Here is a 14429-nt window from a genome sequence, read left to right as displayed (position 1 = left end):
AGCTATTTGTGTACTTAGCGTAGGGATTAGTGTAAGCTTTTAGATGCAAGACCTATGTGTAGTTTATTTTTGTTTCACAAGGCCAGTGCCTTGAAATATAAACATTTGTTGAATGAATGAATGAACGAAGGAATGAATGAGCGAATGAATGGAAATGCCGGGCCACGACATCCGCCCCGAAACCTCTGAGTTCATATTGCTTCCAACTTGCATTTCCCGGGCTACAGCAGCTGGAGGTAAGAGTTGGTGGTCCTATTACCAGTTTAGCGCATACTTTGTGCTCTTTCTTGCCTTTATCACTGCTAGGAGGCCTCTGCTGTGCCCCTTCAGGGTCTCACAGTTAAGTTCTGGGGGGCTGCAGGCACCACGTCACAGGGCTTTACCACAAAACCTCGGTGGCTCTTAAGTCGGCAGCCGCCATCCGTTTCTCTAAAGCTCTGCCTTTGGTAATTTCTCAGATGGAGGCCTCTGTTGCTGACTGAAACCACCTGGGGCACCTCGCCAATGCTGTGAGTTTCCTTCAACGACTTGGGCCTGACTCCATAGGGAAGGCGTCACGAATAACGCCCGGAGAAGTCGGGGTGGAGATAAGCCAGGGGCTGGACCCCGGCTCTTTCCCTACCATCAACGCGGCATGGCTTCCTTCAGGTATCTTTTTGGTCTCCCAACTATTTTTGTTGTGAGGTCTTCGTGCTTACCGTGAGGAGTCTTAAAAATTAATAATAATAATAATAATAATAATAATAATAACGTCGGTCATCCATTTCATTAATCCCTACAGCATTTAGGAAGCAACTAAAGAATTCTGGGATGAGCAGTTCCCACGGAAGGAGGCCTATTAAAAACTATGCAAAGCGTTGTTGTCTTCTGACCGACTAAAACCCCGAGCCTCGAGCCTCCAGCCGCCTCACCGCCTCCTTTGTAGTTTCCCGAGCATTTTGTGTCCTTCCTGCGCTGCCTGCGGCCGCCCCTGAGCACATGGGCGAACCGGCTTCAGGGCAGCCGCAAGACTTCACCGAGGTGAGTACAGAGGGTGTCTCTCCGCCCGGCCGGGCTGAGAAGGCGAACTCGCCCTCGGGGCAGAGCAGCGGCCCTCGGAGGTGGGTGGGGGCCCGGGAAGGGAGCCCTTCGCGGCCCGGCGGCGCCGCCAGGCCCCGTGCTCCTGCGCGCCGGGAAGAGCGGATGCCCTGCCGTTTCGTACTTCCTTTCCTCTGAGCCGCGGCCTCTCTCCGGCTCTGGCAAGGGCGGGAGTTTGGCGGCGAGCTTGGCAAGCATTTCACAAGACGGTAAAGGTTAAGGTACGGTAGGGGTTGTTTAGTGCAGGATTGTAAATATTTGTTAAAAGGTTTGTGGAGCTGCTGCTTTTGATATCTCTAATCCACCGAGACAGAAATAACTTCAAAGCCGTGCCTGGTCTGACTTGGTCCTCAACCAAAGGGAAAGATCAGCTCCTGCTAAAATATGTTTTCGCTCACGGCCAGGCAGCCTGCCTTAGCAGGCGTCCTGGAGTATGAATCATAATTTAATTGTCTTTGGGCACTTGCATACCTGCTCGGGGAACGTCAACAGGACAGGAGCGGAGCTGCATGAATAAATGTGAAGGAGCCTTTAGTTTACACCGTTCCATGCTGTCGCCAGCGGAACGAGAAGTGAGGCTTGTGTCTCTTCAAAAGGATGGGCCGAGCCAGCGCCTCTTCCCGGAGAACCCGGAGGCTTCACCACGGTGCCGCTCCGAGCGGTGGGGGAGCAATGACCTGCACCCTCGGGGGCTGCTCTAGAGATTTCACAGTAGGGATTTCCAAATTGTCCTGTGTGTTCTGGGCATCTGAGTTCCGGGGGTGAAGGAGAGGAGAGGGAACTGGAGGCTATTTTACAATTACAGGTGGGTTTTTGGAATTCTGGTAATTTTTTTTTCATATTTCAGAGTTCTGTAAGCAATTACTGATGAATCCAACTTCTTAATTTTCTTCCATCTCCAAATCATACTCTTATTTTCATCTCATAGAGTCTCATTCGTTCTCCCAAAGCAATGAAGAACAGACAAGGGTGAATAGTACACATGTTGTCATCGATGGGGAGAAAACATTATATAAACTTTACTGTCTGACTAATGAACACTACAGAAAGTGGACAATTTTACATCTTCTATTCTTCCCCACCTTACTTCCTTAAATGTTTAATTACTACTATTTCTATAGTCTTACCATGGATCATTGGCTACCAACAGGTATAAACTTTATTATGTTCTATGTCTAAATTGTTAACATCATGCAACTCAACAGCTGAAGAGGCTTTAGACACTTTGGAAGATCTCTGAGTGGGGGTCGGCTTCTTTCTCAAAGGAAGCTTCCTGGCTTTGACGTTGAGGTTTGAGGCCTGACCACAACCACAACCTCCCAGCCACTTTCACCAGAGGAATGCTGCTTTGGGAGACTCTCACAGTTATGCAGTGGAAAAAAGAACTGAGCCAGCAATAGAGCTCACTGGGGCAGGAGAAGGTCTAAAATCATGGACATCAATGTAGAGAGGTGTCTCATCAAGATTCATTGATTCTGACGGATTCATTAAATCTGTCAGATTTAAATGTTGCAGAGAGTTTGAGAAGAAAGGGATCTGATAAACATCTTTGTGATTTAACAAAAAGGAGGCTAATGAGTCAAAGGGTAGTATAATCAGTATGTCAGGAGTTCAAGTTTGGAGAATAAGATCATCTGCTAGATTGCTCTAAAAGGATTTCATGAATGAAGTGAGGTTTAAACTGGTCTTTGAAGGATATACCTGGGGAATACATTCTGGGCAATATTCTCTAGTTGTGTATCTGAAGTGGTCGCACAGAGTAGCCGGCTGTCTACCAAATCTGTGTCCTCTTCTTATCGGACACTCCACTCCACCACATTTGATGCTGTTCTGTGACCCAGCTCTGATTTGAGCCCCTTCCAGGCCTGACCCATAAGAACCTCCCCTGTGCGATTCTCCATGTTTTCTTTCCTTTTGGAGTGACCCCGGAAGCCACATGTTAAAGATGGTGGGGCCATAGAAGGATCCTGAATCCCTGAATCATCACTTGGAGGAGAACCACATGCCAAGTGAGAATACCTGTGTTGGATTTTAAATGAGCAAGCAATAAACTGCTCTCATATTAAGGCAATGACATTTGGTTTATCTATTATAGCAACTAGCATTATCGAGAAGTGAAAGACACATTTGAAGGACAAGAAACAGAAAGATGAGTCTGGCAGGAGGGCTGGAAATGGGAGTAATTGGAGAAAAGGTTGGAAGAGTGGGTGGTGGCCAGCTTATGGAGGACTTTAGTTCTAAGGGAAGCACTTGAATTTATAACATTATTCTTCACATTTGTAGTTCACATTAAAAAAAACAACTTCATGTTCATGATTTAATTTTTCTTTTACAATAGACCTATGAAGCACATATTAATATCACATTTTACAGGTGATGAAATTTAGGCTTTAAGCAATTACAGTTATGGAAATTATTCAAGCACAGAGAGAAGATTTGAACCCAGGGTGATGGATTCCAAGGCTAGCATTCTCTCCACTGTAACATACTTGATTTGTATGGCCAATCGAAAGTCAGAAACTATAGCAAAAAGTTTATGTGTTTAAGGCAGATTATTGTTTTAGGAGCAGCTTTAGGCTGAATTAGCAGAGCAGTGATTCTAATTAGCGAACTTCTGAAGTAAGCCAGGAGTAAAGAGGTAAGAGCTTGAATGAAGATGGTGGCAGAGGAGAAGGAAAGGAAGGGTCAGGGTGAAGATTTGTAAAGGAAAAATTTACAGGACCTGGTGCCTGGGTGTGAGAGACAGAGTAAGGCAGGATGGTAAGGTTCAAATATGTCTTGGCAAGTCTGTAAAATGGGAGGAAAGGCCTCAGGGAATTAATTTGCATGGGTACTTCAATATTTCTGGGAAGGAAGACATCTGGGCCCCATGGAAGAATGGTGTTTACCCGTTCCCCAGGACTTGGTCTCAATCTGAGACAGGTAGAGAAGCAGAAGGCAGAAGTGGGTGAAGATGTCTTCATGAAAGATTTTTGTGAGATGTGGGGCCTCCGTCAGGCTGTTTCAAGGCCCAGGAAACAAAGTGGGACATGGCACTGGAGTGAGAGCCCCTCTCACTCTTTTGTTGTAGAACCAGCATGGCACTGACCTATGAGGCCTGAAGCTGATGAGCATCTTTAGGCAGCTGGTGTGTTTTGCAGATTTGGGAGCCTGGGGACACCAACGGGATAAGAATGGCATCCCCATAGAAGGTGCCTGCAGCAGGGCAGTGGCTGTGCTCACGTGTGGGGAGCAGGTGCAGGCTTCTCATCTGCACATGTGACACGGGGCCTAGGCATCTCAGCAACACCTGGTTGGGGTGAGGGGAGGGTCCTGCAGGAGGGGACAATGGGTCAGCAAACTGAATTATAACCATTGATGTAGGTATTTGTCTCCAAAGGTTGGTGAGCCCTGGGGACATTTCGGGTCCCAGTGGGACCCACACTGAGGATATAAATGTATAATTAAATGAGGAGACACCTTCCATGAACAAGATAGGATCATTTAAGGATTGAGACCTGAACAACAAAAAAAGAGCTTATTCATACAAATGTAACTTAATCCGTACCCCTTTTAAGCTTCTTATTGTGCCTTGTTACTTGATGGGACTTGGTCTGGCAGCGTCCTTGGTGTTTTAAGAGGTTATATTTTCAGAAAATAAGGGAATTTTTTTTATTTGAATGTTTCAAAACGCTTTTCATGGTACGCAAAGAAAGCCACTTGATTAAAGCATTTGTAGTTTACATTAAATCCTTTCCTTCTTTCCAAAGAATTCAAGGATCTGGCACAAACTAAAAGGGTTAACCTACACCTGGCCCTTTCACTGTGTCATTTCACCAGTAGTGAATATTGTGGGTAACATCCAAAATATGAGTTTTCATGTAAGCACTTGGTAATTGCCCCCCACGCCCCTCTGCACCCCACCCCCTGTCGCATATACCTCCCGATGTAAATATGTTACTCATCTGTCAAGTACTGTGTGGTGATGAAGCAAATTGATGGTTTTGTCTCCCCTCCATTAGTAAAGAGGGAGACAACCTGCAGAGACTAAGCTTCTCCTCATTAATCTGCTCATTGTGCCCCCCCCCACCCCGTTCTTGCAAAACCCACTAACTAGAAGCCACCTGGTGATGGTTCTGCATTTGTCTGCTCCTTCTCTGGAGCGTTTGAGATGCAAATGGAAAGGCTAGCTATTTAAACACACAAAACCCATGTATACTTTGAGTTAGGATGAGCCCATCCTAAGCCACACGCTATTATATTTCTTGCTTTGAGTGTCATTACCGCAGGCTTCTGCCTCGCTCTCATTTGTCATCCTCTGCAAATAAATAACTCCCAGGGGAGAGAGAAGCGGTGCTGCACCTTCTTGTCCCCTCTAAGCAGCCCAGCTTATTTTGACAGATTGCTCCATTAGAGCAAGTCTATTTACTTAAAAACAGACTGCCAGACTTCTCTAAACAACAGCGGGAGAAGGACAATGCTGTTCCTTGTTCTCTGCCCAGCTATTCTCCACATTGTTTCAAATTTTTTATATCTTGGACCAGAGGATGGAGGCATGAAGCCAATGCTGCCACGTTTTCAGCAGTAGATGTTTCTGGCACTCTGGGTGTTGTGGAGTCCCTGTGCTACAGCACGGGGGGTGTGCGTGTGTGCGTGTGTGTGTGTGTGTGTGTGTGTGTGTGTGTGTATTTTTAGGCAAGAATGCAAAGCAAACTAAAATGGTGAAGGAAATGTGTTGGCAGAGCATGTTACACAGTCCTAATTCAACAACAGCTGAAGAATAATGTAATTTTTGCCCATTTGTTTTATCTTTTGCATAATATGCTTTAACGCAAACTTAGCACAAATGATTAGTTTGTTCATCAAGTATTTATTTCTTTTTTATTATGTTCAATTAGTCAGCATATAGCACATCATTAGTTTTTGATGTCATGTTCAGCGATTCATTAGTTGCATATAACACCCAGTGCTCATCACCACACGAGCCCTCCTTAATACCCATTACCTGGTTACTCCATCTCCCCACCCCCTCCCTTCTGTAACCCTCAGTTTGGTTCCCAAAGTCCAGAGTATCTCATGGTTTGTCTCCCTCTCTGATTTCTTCCCATTCAGTTTTCCCTCCCTTCCCCTATAGTCCTCCACACTATTCCTTATGTTCCATATATGAATGAAACCATATGACAAATTGTCTTTTTCTCCTTGACTTATTTCACTTAGCATAATCCCCTCCAGTTCCATCCACATTGATGCAAATGGTGGGTATTATCCTTTCTGATGGCTGAGTAATATTCCATAGTAAATATGAACCACATCTTCTTTATCCATTCATCTGTTGAAGGGCATCTCGGCTCCTTCCACAGTTTGGCTATTGTGGACATTGCTGCTATGAACATTGGGGTGCATGTGGCCCTTCTTTTCACTACATCTGTATCTTTGGGATAAATACCTAGTAGTGCAATTGCTGGGTCGTAGGGTAGCTCTATTTTTAACATCTTGAGGAACCTCCATACCATTTTCCAGAGTGGCTATACCAGCTTGCATTCCCACCAGCAGTGTAAGAGGGTTCCCCTTTCTCCACATCCTCGCCAACACTTGTTTCCTGTTTTGTTAATTTTTGCCATTCTAACTGGTGTAAGGTGGTATCTCATTGTGGTTTTGATTTGTATTTCCCTGATGGCCAGTGATGTGGAGCATTTTTTCATGTGTATGTTAGTCATTTGTATGTCTTCTTTGGAGAAGTGTCTGTTCATGTCTTCTGCCCATTTATTGACTGGATTATTTGTTTTTTGGCTGTTGAGTTGGAGAAGTTCTTTATAGATCTTGGATACCAGCCCTTTAAGTATTTATTGAGTGCCTAAGGTGTGTCAGGCACTGTACTAGGTAGTGAACAAAATTCGATAAAAATCTTTGCTCTTATGAAGCTTTATTTTGGTGGGAAAAGACAGAAATACATAGCATATAAGGTGAAAACAATGCAGTTAAACAAAACCATAGGTTTTCACATATTTCATAAATCCATTTTGAAATAGCTAGCAATGCTGTATCATTTTACAGTTTATAAATAATTTTTTACATAGCAGGTTAAATCACAGTTTCATCTGCTTCAACTTCCACATCACCTCATCTTATCATTTCAATAACTCTGTGGCTATTGTTCTTTATTCTATTCACAAATGGTGAAATAGTGGATTATAGAAGCCCAAGATCACAAACTCCCCTCACACTCAGGTACTCAGATAGAACAACTAGTATAGAAACTCCAAAACTGTGGATCCAATGAGTTGCTGAATTTTTGAAATAGTACTGTTAAGAACCTAAAAACTCAAGGTTAAGAGTTGCTCTGTCAGGTTTTATGTGGAGATTCATAAATTATGCTTTTGTTACTTTCCCTTTCAGACGTCACCTCTAAAAGTGACATAGAGCTAAGAAACCCTGGGAGTGGAACAGGATACAGAGGGGAACCAGCACCATGCCTGTCTGACCCACAGGGAAGGGTGGTGAAAAGACACGTTTAGACTTTCCATAGCGGAGTCTGAGCTCCATCTGTGACTTGAGCTGAACTGCAGTTTACAGGAGAGCATCTAGCATAGTCTGGGTTCTACCAGCTCTAGAAACTAAAAACCCAAAGCTCCATACGGAGGCGAAGTTTTACGTTGAGGAGAAACTAATAAGAGTAGAATCCAAATTGAGAATAGAAAGAATGATGGCAAAGGAATGAGAAATTTTGATGAAAATGGGAGAGGGGAGCAGAGGAGGCACATCCCAGAAAGCTCAAGGCGGTGCATTTATTTCTTCTAAAACAACAGAAGAAGGAACTCTACATGAAACTACAAAAGCTACCAACTCATCCCTGCTTCCTAAAAGTTCAGTAAAATTCATCTGTCTGAAAAATGAGCACCAGAAAAAGGCTGTGAGTGAAATAATACAAAGTTATTCAAAGAAGGAGACTAAGAAGTAGAATAATGGCCTCATTCAGTGAAACATTCTAGAAAAATATACCCACAGAGCGGATGACAAATAGAAGCCAACGTTTCAAAACAAGATAAAGAAAATTGATAGAAATTATTAAAGCACAACAGAAATCAGAATAAGAAAAACTCAGGAGTGATATAATTGCAGAAAAGGAACATTACATGGGAAATAGCATAACTTTCAAAAGTACAAAAGTAAAAATAGAAAAATTTCAGAAGTGACAAAATTAGGAGGAAAACAAAAAACAAACAAAAAACAAACACAATGGATACTGTTCTAGAGAAACAGAATAGGGAAAGGGAAAAAAAATTTGAAGATCAATCAGAAATGAAGAGAGAGGATTTGAGAGCAAGTGACAGATAAAAGGATAAGTAAAGAAGACCTAATACACATATGATAGGAATCCTCAAAGAAGGAAACCAAGTAAACAAAAAAGTAAACAAAAACTAAAATCTATAACTCAAGAAAACTTCCTTGAAGTAAAAGATGATTTCCAGCCTTAGATTAAAAGGGAAAATACTTGGGAAAACTGACCCCAAAAAAGACCATCATTGATACATAGTCTAAGAAGCATATTGAATTTGAAAGAATGAAAGACAAATATCCTTGGGGTGTCTAGGCTAAAAGATAATTCATGTGTTAGGGAGAGGAAATCGGTTTTCATCAGACTCTTCAAGAGCAATGTATTATGCCAGAAAACAATGGAATAAGATAATTAAGATACTCAAGGAAAGAAAATGTAAGCTAAGGAGTGTTTAATACAGCTAAACTTATCTTCAAATGCAAGAGTGGAGACCTGCTGTCATGACCATAATTTAAGAGGCATTGGCCCTGTGAGTTCTTCCTGAGAAAGCTACTAGAGAATGTGTCTTAGACAACCACAATGTCCAGAGAGGCAGTGGCATGAGGATTGGTGGATGTTACCAGAAGATATATGCTCCACTAAAATAGGAAAAAAACCCAGGAAGAAGGATGGAATTCACAAAACAGGATCCAATACAAAAAAGGTGAGACAGAATAACCTGACAATTCTCCAATGTAGAACACTGTCTTTGAAAGAGACATTTTACAGAGCTGTTGGAGAGTGTGGGAAATGTAGTCAGCTGGTCAAAGGAAACGAAGTGAATAAAAAAAGATAAGACAGTTATTAATTCCAGGAAAAACAGATAGTTGTACAAAAAATCAAGTATAATCACAGTATTTTACTTGACATAGTAGGTTAATTGAATAATATATAGTCATGGGAACAGTGATTAGAGATATAATCTAAAAAGTAGGATATGCTATATTTGGAGAATAGTGAAAGGGAAGAGATGGTATGATTGAATTCATATCCTAATCCACCATAGTAAAAAGTCAAAGGCTACTGAGTCAAGTAATAAGATTATATTGTACATATTATTTGGAAATAGGGAGGTGAATATGGAGAAGAAACAGTAAAATAATTAAAAGACATTGCTTCTGGGGAAAAGGATGAGGAGGATAGGTGGACAAGAGACTCTTGGTTATAAGACTTTTTGTCCTATTTGGATTTTTTATAAAAGATTTTATTTATTTGAGAGAGAGAGAGCGCACACAAGCGAGCAAGCGAGCGTGAGCAGGGGGAGGGCAAAGGGAGAGGGAAGGAATCTCAAGCCGACTTGTGCTCAGCACCAAGCCCATATGTGGGGCTCGGTCTCACCACCCTGAGATCATGACCTGAGTGGAAACCAAGAGTTGGAGGCTTAACTGACTGAGCCACCCAGGTGCCCCCCTCTTTGGCTTTTTAAAACCAATTTACATATAATCTTTGATAACAAACAAAAAATAAAATAAACAAAAACTGACAAAGAACCCATAGCATCAACAGAGCCTTGGCCTTTAGACCAAACCAATCACTGCCCATCCACGTGCCCTTTGGGCCTTGTCTCCTGGTGACCAGCCATTTCTTCATGGGCTTTGTCCTCACTCTGACTCCCCCATCCTTTGCTTCTAGGATAGGGACCCCTCCAGTTTCCTCAAAGTCTGAATAACAAGCACTCATCACAGAATGTGAGGGTTGGAAATGCCCATTAGAGACCATGCTTCACACTTCTTCCTGTTTTCCTGACGAAGGAATCCAGCTGATGGTGAGTGAATGACTGGCCCAAAGGGGTTCAGCTTCTGCATGAATTGAATCCTGGGTCTCCTGACTCAGTGATGGGTGTTCCTTCCACTGTTACAAAGTGCTCCGTTCTGTGAATTTATTCTGATCCGTGTGAACCTCGCTCCACACTGCTGACGCGCGGTGTCCTGCATCTCCCGCTGCTGGCTCACCTAGGTTCTGTTGGAGCGTTACTGGAATTGCCCTCGAGGTGTTTGGCTTGTTGGGGAGTCCTGTGCACCTTACCCTGCCCTCTGCTTCCCTCTGCTGGTGACAGATGGTCTTTGCTGTTCACCCTTCCAAATGGCCTAACAGGCCTCTAAAATATGTTACATTTGGCACTTTCTGACACTACCTCTCAGTGAGGAGAATCCTTTGCTTCAGGATGTGATTGTGCCATCTGACCTGTGCCAACCTGTGACCAGTCCTATCTGTTCTAGGCCCTTGCTTGCTGCTTCAACCGTGATCCTTGAACTAACCAGATAGGCTACCTGGGAGCTTGTTAGAAATGCAGAATCTTGGGCCTCACTCCACATTTACTGAATCAGAATCTGCAGTTTTACTAGATTCCCTTTCAAATGCACATGAAAGTTTGAGAAGTGCTGCTCTCGATGAAACTCAACTACACTTTGGGAAAAAAATCAGGATCAATCATATCTACTTGGTAATTATCTTTGATCACTCTGACACCTGTTCTAGCCCTGTCCCTTGGTCATGATGAATTCTGGCCCAAATGCTTTTTTCTGCTCAGTTTCAGCCAGGAGGGCTGCCTACACTAACAAAACAGGAAATAGCACACATGGAATTCTAAATTTTAAAAATCCACTAAGTTAAAATTGACTTAATCCACTAAATTAAATGGTGGAAAGGCATAGCACGTGAATTGTGGGACAGTATTTTAATCCTTCTACATATTTTTCTCTTTGCCTCCCACAATTGTTAATAGAAGTGCTACATTTTGGCTTTGAAGATAGACTAAAATTATTCTATAAGAGATCTATTTTGTTTATAATTTATAAAATCTCTCTATATAATTACAATGGGTATTTAGGAAACATTAATCCAGGGGTTTTACAGAATGCTAGAAATGCATCATGTTACTAACTGAAGTGTCTCCATGTTCTCCTGCACAACTTCATTCATTCTCAGGTATTCACTCAGCAAAGCGCCCCCTGTGACTCAGGCACTGTCTTAGGTGCTGAGAATTCAGGACAGATCTAGTTCCTTCATTCATCCATCTTCCAGTCTAATGCAGGAGACTTAGCCATTAGACAAATTATGATTTAATAGCAATTGTATCAAGTGCCTAAAGAGAAAGTGTAGGGTGATGGAAGATCAGGTTGGCTTCCAGGAAAAAAATGACACAAATGATTTTGGAGTTGGTGAGGGGCTGGGTGGGGGATAGGCATTTTAGGCAGAGGAGGTCCTGAGAGGGGCAGGAACTGAGTGGGAGCACCAGAAAGGTGACCGTGGCTGCAGCACAAAGATGGAGAAGGAGGCCCCTTGAGAGGGAGCCTGTGAGCTATGTCAAGGCTAAATCTGCAGATTCAATAGGATCTGGAACTTCCTGGTGATTTATCATGAGAACAAAGGGAGCCATTGGAGAGATGAACACCAGGGAGTGACATGACATCATTCTTGTCATTCATACAAACATGCTCCTGTTCAAGCAGGTTGAAGCTAACCTGGAATCTCTGGGCCATGGTGCCATTTGGGGAATACCTGTCTTTGATTTAAGTGTAGTCTCTGAGCCTTTGGAATGGTTCATCACTCTCCTTCTCCTCATCACAGTGTGGTGACCTCTTGCAGGGAGCTAAACTGCTTAGGCCAGGGTTCTAGGACAGACCGTATCCCACCGCACCCAGTGAGATGAGAAAGGACACCCAGTTCTCCTCTTTCACTTCCCATGAGCACAGGACTATAGCTTCTGGCTACCCATATTTCATCGACTCCCTGAATTAGGTCCTTTGAAGAAAGGACCCACCCCCCTGCCAGCCCCCTGCTCCAAAGCTTTAGTGAATAGATTAGTGTAACCTCTTTAAAGTTCTTTCCCCATAATGTATTCTGACTCCATATCAAATGATGCTTATTCTGTGAAAATAAGCCTCTGGTTTATGAAAGTTAAGGATAGTTTTCTCTTGGCTTAAAGTAGACACTGGTGCCAGTTCATCCCTGGGTAGAATTCCTGGAAAGGAAGTTCAAAGGGAAAGCTCTGCTTTGACAAGAAGAATCTTGAAAGTATGATTTTGCTGAAAAAAATTTACTGCAGGAGGAAGTACTCATACTACTCTAGAAGGAACAGGTGGATTATTTAGAAACCCTGAAAACTGACTAGCAGGTCAGTCTGATTTTATAACTTTCAGCAGGGTAGAGGAAAGATGACATTAATTTATTATTGGAAATGGAATTTACTTTTAAAATAATTACATGGAGATTGTAAGAAAGAGACATCAAGATAAAGTTGGTACATCAGAAAGATTTTACTCTAAGTTTTATTTTCTTTGGTTCTGTATTGTTATCACTGAATAATTCTTTATTTAGTGAAATACATTATTTAATATTTCTTAACATACATATTTTTCATAAGTAATACCAACATGGAGTACTTAACATCTGTCTTTGTCCTAAGCCCCATTGGACAGCTAAGCTCAGTTTGCAATAGGCCAAACTGATGGGCCACTTGAGCTTGTGGCTGGTGGTAGTAGATCTGGTCTTCAGACATGTCCCAAGAAACCTGGAAGAATCAGTCTCAGAAGGAAAACCAAAGTGGGTGTGTGGTTCCTAAAAGAAATTTCTCCAAATTCACATTTAGCATGACCCTGATCACACCAGTACCTACCAATAATATGATTTTACAATCTTAGTCTGCTACCAGTATTTCAAAGGATGCTGTAAAATCCTCAGACCTGGCTGATTGTACACTGATTTATATATTTCTATTTGCACCAACATAAGCACATGTAGTATAACACACTGAGAGATTTTGGAGTGAAATCAGGCAATCAGTCAGACAAGGTTATAACTCCAAGAATTCTCAGTAACCAGTGAGTGTCCTGGCTCTTTTAGAACTTTCCCTGAGCCATCAATAGAGCAGGAGAGTTTGAGGATGATTTAGCCCTCAGATGAAACCTATTCAAGTCAATTTCTAGAAAAAATATGCTGCTTCTCAGGGAGCTGTCATTTCTGTCCATATTTCCTTTTTACCCACCAATCTTCCTTGAACCAGACCAACAAATATGGGACTAAGAGGGCAGAACCATGTTCTGAGGACCAGCATTTATCAGGTGAAATTCTGGGGGGGGGCAGTATTTGGGTGCCATCAAAATCAATAAGGGCATTGTCAGTGGAGCAGAAATGTTTTCCCTACAGGCAGATATCTAAGGGATCTCATACTGTTACTTCTTGGAAAAAATAATAAATACAGTAAGATATGTGATTTTCTTTAGATGTCCTTAATGCTTTTTCCTGTGAGAGTTCTCTTTGTGACTTTTTCTGTGTTTGCTGTTTTGTGCTTTTATGTACAAGAGAAAAAAGTGTTTCCATTATGACTAGTGGCAAAAGTCAGCCAGGCTGGAGGTCTGTGCCTTTGCTGTAACGGTCACTTCCTTACAGCAAAGTGCTTATTGGGGGCGGCGGGGGGGCAGGTGTTTGCAGAATGGATCAAATTGGGTGTGGTTAAAAAGAAAACCATGGGCAAAGAAATTGGCTGTATTGAGTGAATTTAAAATGTCCTATTTTCTGCAGGGGCCCATATAAAACACTGACTTCTTAGAGCCATGTTCATAGGCTCATTAAAGCCTGCAGGTGGCAAAAATCTCCAGAATTTATTGTCCTATTTCTCACTCCATCCTTGCCCCTGTTGGGCTTAGGAACTTAGACTACCCTGGTCATGAAGGAGAGAAAGTGAAGTGAGGGGGAGAGAATCACAGTTAGAATGACAGCTTTAACTTTGAAGAGACAAGAGTCAATGAAGTAGAAATAAAGGTTCAAGGGCTAAAATAACATCAGCTTGGGAAAAATAAAGAGATGTAAATTTTTGCATCTCCCAGTCTCAGTACATAATCTATGAAATATGTATCTGCTTAGTCCCTGAACAGGGCACAGCAGGATCTGCACCACAGATCTCCCCAAGAGCTCTTCTATGTGGGTAGCTTCAAAACCATCCTGGTGAGTTTCCCAAAACAAAATGATCGCCGAAGGTCACCAATATTTACCTTCAGAAGTATGAAGGCTAGCAGGTCCTCACTGGCTGTTCCTTGGCTAAAAAATGTTCTTCATC

At 42.5% G+C, this 14429-nt stretch overlaps 1 long non-coding RNA gene across 1 annotated transcript in view; it reads left to right on the top strand.

Annotated features, from left to right (window-relative positions):
- The first annotated feature begins 930 nt into the window (after nucleotides 1-930).
- LOC113908517 overlaps nucleotides 931-14429 on the top strand; it is a 28401-nt gene continuing 14902 nt past the window's right edge. The window contains exon 1 of the long non-coding RNA XR_003515513.2: nucleotides 931-1020. This is a non-coding gene — a long non-coding RNA (uncharacterized LOC113908517). The remainder of the gene's footprint in view (nucleotides 1021-14429) is intronic.

Source organism: Zalophus californianus, chromosome 6 (genome assembly GCF_009762305.2).
Source record: "Zalophus californianus isolate mZalCal1 chromosome 6, mZalCal1.pri.v2, whole genome shotgun sequence".
NCBI lineage: Eukaryota > Metazoa > Chordata > Mammalia > Carnivora > Otariidae > Zalophus > Zalophus californianus.
The sequence above is the reverse complement of the archived record's forward strand: the minus strand, read 5'-3'. Positions and strand labels throughout refer to the sequence as shown.